The sequence below is a fragment of the Lucilia sericata genome, unplaced genomic scaffold, assembly GCF_015586225.1.
Source record: "Lucilia sericata isolate MDLA Ls3-8-SP2 unplaced genomic scaffold, ASM1558622v1 Contig000025F_arrow, whole genome shotgun sequence".
Lineage (NCBI taxonomy): Eukaryota > Metazoa > Arthropoda > Insecta > Diptera > Calliphoridae > Lucilia > Lucilia sericata.
Window position 1 is genome coordinate 587,379 of NW_023994063.1, and position 10,358 is coordinate 597,736.

General features: G+C 34.5%; 1 long non-coding RNA gene across 1 annotated transcript; it reads right to left on the reverse strand.

Moving 5' to 3' along the window:
• Positions 1-8,570: 8,570 nt before the first annotated feature.
• Positions 8,571-9,196, reverse strand: LOC119609930. The gene is made up of 3 exons (XR_005231965.1): positions 8,934-9,196; positions 8,772-8,878; positions 8,571-8,703 (listed from the first exon to the last, which is right to left on the reverse strand). It is a non-coding gene; the product is annotated as an uncharacterized LOC119609930 (long non-coding RNA).
• Positions 9,197-10,358: the final 1,162 nt, after the last annotated feature.

The window sequence follows — 10,358 nt, forward strand, 5'->3', positions numbered from 1 at the left end:
GTGAATCTACGACTACGATGAGTTACAAACAAAATGACAAAATCAGATTACCCCAATATTGGTGGGTATAAAAAGAGATAATGTATCCATAAATGAGTGTTTATGCAATCCGAAAAATCCTTGACATAGACATAAAAATCAGAATTTTCAAACTAAACCTTATATTGGATGCACATATTCCATATTGAAAATTTTATAAATATCAATATTATCATAGCTATGCGTTTTAGATAGTGAAGAGTTAAAATGCATACTTTCCCTTTTTTTGAAACTTTCTTAATAAAAGCTCAAAAACTACATTTAATTTTATAAAAAGTCATTTCTCTAAACATTTTGTAAAAGAAAATGTTTTCATATTGAGTTTTATTTTTGAAAAAATAAAATAAAACTCAAGAATAATTTTTATTTTTTTAGTTAAAAAAATAAAACTTAAAATTGATTTTTATTTTTCAATGAAAAATATAAAAATCAAAAATAATCTTTATGATTTGAACAAAAAAATAAAACTTAAAAAAATATTATTTTCTGAGTAATATATAAAACTCAAAGAATAATAATTAAAATTAAGTTTTCTAAATAAAACTTAAAAAATAAAAATCACTGTTTTTACCGATAATGCATCTTTAGAGAAAACAAATGGTATATTCAATTAACTTTTACTCTTAATCCTTGTTTTTGATTTTTTTGTTTTAAATTTTAAGAATAATCATTATTTAAACAGACAATAAACAAATTAATTCGTAATTCAGCTGTCGTGGTGCGTCGTTTCCATTATCGCTTAAGGGGAATCAGGCCGTCCTTTTTGCTCTGCCTTCGAGAGTTTTACGTTTCAAATCGCATTGGTCAAATGTGTGACGTCGAATAACTGTACCGAGTTACGGTTTTTTGAAGTGCATGTTGACCATATGCATTCGGGTTAACTTAACCTAAGTTTTAATTTTGATTATGGTGGAGAACCAAAAAAAAAACTCAATTTGATATTCTGTCCAGTCGTACTGGAATAATTGGTGTTGGTGTTATAATTTTTCGATTCGGCCAAGAAGTCTTAGCTGCAGATGCATCTAAGCAAACTTAAAGAACAAACAAACAAAACTAAAATCTATCGAAATTGATAAAAAATTTTCGATAGTTAAAATAATTATTATAAAACCGTAAAAATACCATCAAACATGTATATTATATAAATGGAAAATAGCTTTGACGATTTAATGACGATTTCGAAAAATCAGTTGACGATTTTTTCCTCGAAATTTTACGATTTTACACCCAAATCATCTGGCAACTATGATTGAAACCCATATTCCGGAGCATAATCTGGAGTGTATTAGTGTTCACAAAATCATAAGCCTTACTAATATTCAAGCATGCTGCAACCAACTTGTGTTTCTCACCTCTGTGGTATTGTGCGACTTTAACCAGTTCATTTATGTATATCATAGTACTGAAATTTTTACGGAAAGCATAGGAGCGATTTGTTATCAATTTTTTCCGGTCAATGTGTTTCTCCATTTCGACCTTAATTAGCCCCTCTTCGACAAATTGACAATTTGTCTAGCCCCTCGTAGACAAATTGGTCTAAAATTAGATATGTCTATGGCCGACTCCGGGTCCCTGCAGTAAAGAATGCCAGGAAATCCTCGTATTTAAAATTAGCCGAGTCCGATGGTGTGGAAAAAACTAATTTTTAAAGAAAATTTCCTACAAAACGGAAAACATGAATGAAAAGTGTTTTGAAGGTAAAATATAATGTGATATTTAAATTCCGAATTCTGTACAATAAGTAAAATACAAATAAATATTTAATATTTTATTATGATCTACTCGCGAGTCACGTGTCGTCGTCATGCAGCAATCGTGAGCAAAATACTACTACGGAGGTGGATACCTTGGCCTCCGTGGCGGACAATGCGTCAAATGTACAGCATGCCCCTGGCAAAAATAAAGGGGTGAAAGAGAAGGATGTACTCGGAGAGAGCTCTAAGCTACCTCAGCCTTTAAATATACATAGGTGAGGGCTCCGACTCTGAATCCTCAGATGATAATAATAATACCATTATCCAAAAAGGATGAAGTAGAGCAAATGGTGAAAGAGGTGAGTGATAGCATAGCTAAACTACCTATTACTAAGAAAAGACTTTCTGGAGCACAGAGGAGGAAAAAGATGCTTCAGGAAATCATAGTTAGTCAATCCCACGACACTCCAAAGGAAAAATCTGACTCTCTCACAAGATCTGAGGCAAAAAGGATCAGGTCTCCCGAGGAGTTGACAACTGAGAATAAACCTAAGAAGAAAAAGAGCTCCCCGTCTTCTAATACACAGTCGAAGCCAAGCCATACTTCACTCAAAGGAACCTCAAGTCAGAATCCTGAGTGTAAGGGTGACAACGCCAAGCTAGATATTCCGAAGACGAACACGTCGGCGAAATCAACCTCGAAGGTAAGGGAATCTCAAAAGCCCCGAAAATCGAGGAAGGAGAAGCTAGACGGAGGAAAAGGAAAAGAGCCGCCATCTTACGCCAAAGTTGCCAGAAGTAGGCACCGGGACGATCTCTGCTATGCAGTTTACGATGCCGGTAATCCGACAGGCAAAATTCCAATAGACCAACAGAGTAAAATAGAAGACCTGGTCAACAATAAGATAGTCGACCATGCAATCGCTTCAAAGGGCAAACAACCAATAGAGAGCGAGAGCTGCGAGTTCAGCATCTCTCCAATGTGTTAGCACCCTAAAGAACTTGGTGGAAAGTATCCCTCCTCCCTGGGACGGCGCTAGGCTGGGACTGGAAAAGAAGTGCGAGCTTCCGGTGCTCTTAAAGTCCATTATCTACATAAAAGAGTGGGGCAGTAAACTGGCTAATGAACGTATACTGGAAATTCTTGGAGGTCAAAATGCTGAGCTGGCCGTGGAAAAATGGGATGTCTTTTACAGGAAAGAAGAACCTGAGGGAAATTTATTTGTAATAGGTATCGACCAGAAATCCATGGCTAGTCTTGCCAAGAATAGAGGTAGGGCTTACTTCGCCTCTAAAGCTGTCATATTCAAAATTGGATTGGAAGGTCTGTTATAACAAGCCTCGAAAAGGACACTAAAAAACCTAAGACCACAGCATCAGTATCCACTATCGATAACGTTGAGGAGTCAACTCCTAAAATCGAGGAATTTACCATTAACTCGCCAGAAGAAAGTGTAGTTGCCCTTTCCAAAATTGGGAAGGCGCCGATTGAAAGGGCTGTCAAAACCGGCCCCGACAATGACACTAAAACACCTAAGACAGTACCCAAAGCATCATTCGCAAGTACTAGCAATGTTGAGGAGTCAAATCTTAGAAGCGAGGAGGAAATCACTCACCCGCCAGAAGACAGAACAGCAGTGTTCTCCAGAATTGGGAATGTGTCTATTAAAAATACTGCTTTTAAGGACACCTATGCCTGATAAGGACACCGCGGAGCCATCAACAGAACCCACTGCATTAATAGCCACTTCAGGCTACCCGGAGGAGTCAAATCCAAAGAGCGAGGAGGTGGCCACCAACTCGCTGGAAGACAGTTTAATGGATGACCATGATTGAGGTTATTCAAATAAACCTCCATCGGAACGAGACAGCTACCAACGCTCTGATGGCTAAAATTAACACAGGTAAAATACATATAGCTTTAATCCAGGTACCTTGGACGATTCGCAACAAGGTTTCTGGATTAAATCAAGTAAATTTCCAACTTTTCTACGCTGATACAGGGTCTCGCCCGAGAACATGTATCTTATGTCACAAGAACTTATGTTTTCTCCTCTCAACAGGATTATCAACATCGGATGCAAAGGTGCTGAAGCAAGGTCGTGGCAACATATTCCTTTCATCTGTTTACCTGCCCTTCGATTCTCCGACACTACCACCAACGTCGGATCTGATGAAACTGGTTGTGATACCAATTCCCACCATGTAGCTTGGGTAGTACAAACACCAATCGCAGGGGACAAGCCCTTATGGATTTCCTTAATACTAAAGACTTGATAACATTGAACTTAGGTAATAAAGCTACCTTCGTCAATAGAATCAGAAAAGAAGTATTAGATATAACTATATGTTCAGAAGAGCTTATAAACGAAATTCAGGATTGGAGAGTTTTGGACGAGCACTCCTTTTCTGATCATCGGTACATAAGATTCAAAATACTAAGGCCACCACCAAAGCCTATAAAGTTTCGGAATAAGTCTAAAACTAATTGGATAATATTCGGGGCCTTACTAAAGAACCGTTTAGGTCAGGACACTTTTCAATGTCGAAATAAAGAGGATATACATAGATGCCAAAGTGGAAACTTTCACAAGTGCCCTGGTTGAATCGTTCGAGGATAGCTGCCCTCTGCGAGAGCGGAGATCTGCCCAGGAAAAACCCTGGGTAACTGGGAAGATCCGGAACCTTGGGAAGACTCTTCGCAAACTATTTAACTGGGCACGGCGTAAAAAGACCGCAGTATACTGGGATGAGTATCGTAATAAACTTGGTGAATATAAGAAACTCGTTCGAAAAGCCAAACGAGACTCCTGGAAACTTTTCTGTGAACAGGTAGATAGCGTAAATGACGTATCAAAGATAAAAAATTCCTATATAAAACTCATGTCCAACCGGAATCTATAATCGATGATACGGCTTGAGGATATGGAGGAGACAATGAAACTCCTAATGGACTCTTATTTCCCACCCGGTATATCGAATAACATAGATGAACCGATATTGGAGGAAGACGGAAATAGTTATTACATCTGACATGGTTAAAAGGGCAATCAAGAGCTTTACTCCCTATAAAGCTGCAGGGCCGGATGGCATTTTCCCGGCACTTTTGCAGATGGAGGCGGGACTGGTTTCCGTACATCTGTCACAGATATTCACTGCGTGCTTAAAATTGGCATATACCCCAGTTAAATGGCAAGATGCAAGGGTAATATTTATGTAAAGGGACGATCGGTGGAAACCGCTTTAAACGAAGTCGTCCACTACATAGGTGAATCTTTCGATAGCAAACTGTATACACTGGCGGTATGCATTGACATCGAAGGCGCTTTCAATAACGTGCACACTGATACCCTTATCCAATCCCTAGACCAGTTTTATGTTGACCGGTTGCTAAGGAACAGATGTATAACCTGCGAGATGTACGATATAACTATCAGGAAAAAGGTATTTCGCGGTATACCACAGGGTGGCATTTTGTCACCTTTACTCTGGGTTACAACGATTAATAGCCTCCTAAGGACCCTAACCGAGGAAGGACTTAGACCTGTCTGCTATGCAGACGATGTCGTAATACTTTTAAAGGGAAAGGATCCAAATTACTTGTGTAGAAGAGCTGAGGAGGCTCTGAATGCGGCCTTGAGGAATACTTGACCGGAAATTAAAATGGAGACACCACATAGAGGATAGGATCAACAAGGCACATCGGTGCTGGGCGATATGTAGGAGAACCATAGGCATGAAATGGGGTCTTAGTCTTACTATGACAAATTGGCTTTATAAAAGTGTAATTAGACCAATTCTAGCTTATGCTTCAATAATCTGGTGGACTGCTTTGGACAAAAAGTGTAATATCAAACTACTACAGGGAGTTCAGCGTACATGCTGCTTGGGTATAAGTGATGCCATGTGTACTACTTCAACCAAGGCTCTGGAAACGTTGCTAGATATTCCACCCATTGAAACATTTAAACTTTAGGCGAACTGGCCAAAAACGGTTATAGGGCACGTCATCAATGTATACTGGACACATTGGAAGGTTATACATATTCATCGGACGTGCCTGATCGCATACCAGATACAGAATATGTCGGAAACTTTGAAACGCTAATCCCAGATAGAATGTCTTGGTCAAGCGGAACATTGGAGCAAATACCAGTAGGAATCCGTTGCTACACGGATGGTTCTAAATTAGGGGACACAAGCTTCCAGGCAGAAGTACGAGCAATAACGGAATGTGTTAATTGGAGTAGAATAAATATGGCGCCCACAGGGCTTAAAATATTTACCGACAGCCAGAAGGCAATTAGGGCGATATCAGGTGATAGAATTAAATCTAAGACCGTATTGGATTGTAAGAAAGCTTTAACTGAACGCTCTCCCAGAGGTAAGGTTTCCATCATATGGGTACCAGGCCACTCGGGAGTAGTCGGCAACGAAAGGGCGAATGTAATAGCTTTAAAGGGAAGGGAGCTCGATGTAGTTAACCTGACAAACGCAAAACCATTCGACGCAACAAAAACTGAATTAAAAATATGGATGAGAGAATCCCATAAGGCCTCTTGGAATAATGAAACGGTGGGTAGAACCACAAAGATTCTATGGGGTGACCCTGATGAAAGCAAGACGAGAAATCTAATCAAAATGAGCAAGTATGAGGTTAGTATGATGGTACGTATTCTGAGTGGACACACAGGATTACGTGCACATCTATACAAAATTGGACGTGCAGATTCAGACGAATGTAGAGCATGTGGAGAGGACAGTGAAACTCTGGAGCACTTTCTTTGCCGCTGTCAGGCATTCGTCGAAGTTAGATCCAAGTATCTTGGAAGTTATGTTATTCCGGAAATAACATTCTTAACCAACACTGATTGGAAGATTCTTAGGAATTACGTCCAGGAAACTGAGTTTCTGAACATGGAAAAATAATACATTCAGTGAACGATAGGCCCGATAGTGGACTAGGTGTATTTCTTCGGATTTGATGTAGTATACATCCTCCTAATTGTTTTGTTTTTAATTTCATTCAGCTGTATTTGTTTTTAAAATGAAATCTAGCCAATGTCAAAAAGTGAAGTGTAAACGATCTAGATTTTTAGCAAGATTTAAAATCTAATCTACTAGATTTCGCTGTAGTGTAAATGCGGTATACGATTCATTCTTACTTCTTAGAATTAATGTAATATATCAAAAGATCAACTATTTCGTAATTTTTTAGACGAATTTTTACATAGTCATGAAAAGCGTATGAAATTTATTAAAGAAAATGTCTTAATTGTTAGATCTATTTGTATTTGAAAGAGCTTTCTCTTTTCACACTTATTTTCACACAAATATTCAAGATTTAAGTTCTGAAATTCGCCCAAAAAAAAAAAAAAAAAAAAACGATTCGGGCATAATTTTTATGACACAAACACGCACTTTTTATTTTTTTATAATTATTTTAATATAATTTCTTTATCAAAATCTTTTTTTATTTTAATTTTCTAATTTCAAATTGAAGGTGCGGAGTAGCATTTTTTAGTAGTAAACAACGCTGCAGTACGACGAACTAGTTCGACATAGGCGATATCAACACTAAGAACTACAACTAGTGAATTTTCAACCCATTAGCAATGTTATTTACTGTTAAATTTAACATGGGGATGTCATTGTGGGTGGCCGATTGGCACATTATGCATTACATGTCACTAGTAATATCGAAAGCGCACTGAAGCTAAATATTGTATTGTTCAAAGCCAACTGTTACTTTCTGCAAAACAATTCACTAGTAAATTCTAAAGTAATGTGTAGTGAAGCAGCTTTTACATAACATATTATTAGTAATTTGGAATATAATATGTAGCTAAACTTTTCTCCCTCACAATACACTAGTAAATTCAATAGTACCAATTCTCCATAAAAAATACATATATATATTTTATTATTTTTTTATATTTTGTTACATTTTTATTTTTTAATTCTTTTATTCTATTTTTTGAATTTTGTAATTCTTTTTAAACTTTTTATTTTTATTAAATCCATGTAAATTAATTATTTTTAATTTAAATTGTTTTCATATTGATATTTTTTGATGGCTCGATCTCACAACCTCACGTTTTGTAGTCACACACGCTAACCATTACCCCATGTCTATATTAGACAAATATTTATTATGCTAAACATCAAATTGTTATCATGATAAAAAATTAGCGGCATTTATTAGCGTTATAACGTCGTTATGACAGTGTTGTCTAAACAATTGTTTAGACAACGTTGTCTTGATAACAAACGTCATTTTATTGTAAAATTTCTTTAGAATTTTGTTTTTGTGCAATTAAAATTGATTTTTAACATAAGTTTTAGTGAAATTAGTGTTTATTTACAAAATTTGCATTTAATTTTAATTGTTTTTATAAAATATAGCATTATTTCAATAAAATTATCTGTGAGTTGTCGTGATAAAATCAGCATTTTGTTACCCCAATGCATTAACATAAACAATATTTCGTATTGTACATATAGTAAAAATGGTATGAAAAATTTCTAATTTCTACATAGTGTAAGTAGAGAGTTATTGTTCTGGCTGGTGAAATGTAAACATTGTTTAAACTACACAAATTAAACTATTGAGAGTTATTATTATCTATGATAATTATGACTATTTGAACAAAAAAACGAATACTTATATATTTTTAATACTACTGATTTATTTTTTCATATTAATTTTTTACATTTTTTTAAAATTTTCATTTTAAACATTATTTTTATTAAAAAATTCTTATACTATTATAAATTAAAACGAATATTAACAGTTTTTTCTACTTTATAATATTATGAACTAATTTATAAATTAAATTTTAATTCATTGTTATTTAATTATAAAATGAAAATTTAAAAACTAATGGTGAACCTGTTTGTTTAATGAAACCATTTTAAAGTGACTTTTTTTGCAGCTGTAGTGCTTTTCTTAGCTGTACTTCGGCTGGTCCTAAATTTGTGTTATAAATTGATTTTGCAATGAATGAAGTACAATATTTATATAAAACTTTAAATTACCTAAAAGAACATCATAGAATTTATCTAAACCTTTTAAACTCCGTTTGCCATGTACCCCATCAATATTATATTCTAGCACAAAATATATTTTAATTGCTTGACCACATCTAATTAATTAATAATTAATTACTGCATTAAAATCTGTATTTAAATGCTACTTACATACATATGATCTTTTGTTGATGCTATTAATTTTATTATTTAGCCTTACAAATTCTCTTTCATCTTTCACAGGAAATTTCATATGTAATGCTTCGGTTTCTGTCTGTTTAACAAAAGTCTTCCAATTATTATTTTTTGTTCTGCCAGAGTTTCTATTACAGTTTAAGCCCGTGAATTTGTTGACCAATATTTTCTTATAGACTCTTTAGTTCTTGATGAACAAATTCTGAAATTATAAGTTAAATATTACCCATAAAATATGTATTTTATTTCTACTTTTAAAGTTACATTTAACATCATCCAGATTCTTCTCCAATGATAGAGTAGAGTTGCAAGTACAGTTGTGATGTTTTGAAAAATATGCCATTATTATGATATGTTGTTAGTTAGTTGAAAATATTTAGTAATATTTGTAATATTTAAATAGAACTTACTTTTTTTTATAAATTTTTAGCAGCAAAAATTATTTTGTTTTGTGGGTGGGCTGTTTATTTAACCTTGATTTATGTATTTTAAAATAAAAAAATTTGAAATTTAAAATAAATTGACAACAATTGAAAGGAGTAACAAAAGATAACACAGTGATACAGCAAAAAATGCAGGGGTTCTCATATACCAATTCCATTTCGTTATAATCCGTAGAGTAGGAATATATTTTTATTTTTTTTTTTTTAAATATATTCCTTATCGACATGTCTCCAGTAGCTAGTTGGATTTGGATTGATTATTGTTTTTCTTAAGATATTTTTATGTATTTGTTCCAAAATTTGAGTCGGTTTTTTATCCAAGTTTTTTAGTTTTTGTAAGTAGTTTTCAAATGTATATGATGAACCCTTTATAGTATCGCCAACCTGCTCGATAGATGATTTGAGATGCAGTAAGTTATGCACATTGTACGTTTTATTAGTTATTCTTGTTAAACATTTTCGCATAACACCCAAATCTATTAAGTGCATACAATCCAGAGGCACTTGAGTCACCATTCTAATATTTAATGTTTCTAATGGGGATTTTATTGATAGGTGTTTGATGTTTTGATGATATGGATATCTTCGCTCATTAAAATCATCATCCGTAATTTTTTTTCCTGATTTTGAGCTATATGTTAAAACGTCTATGATTTTTTTTGCTACTTGGATGCACCGGTAATAAATGATCTAGCAGGGGCATCGCAAATTATTGCTCTTACACTAATGTAGGAATGAACCCCCGGCGATATTTTCAATTTCTGTAGTAGGGCAATTAAATTTATAGAATGGCATTACATACAGTGTCTCTCATAAGTATTCGAATTTAGGTAAACTATGAAAAGAAACCAAATTTAATAATATATTTTGTGTGCAAAAAAAAAAAATCATTAATTTGTTATATTGTCTAGACAGTCCTTAGGCTTGATATATTTTTGGACCATTGGGTCCACAATTT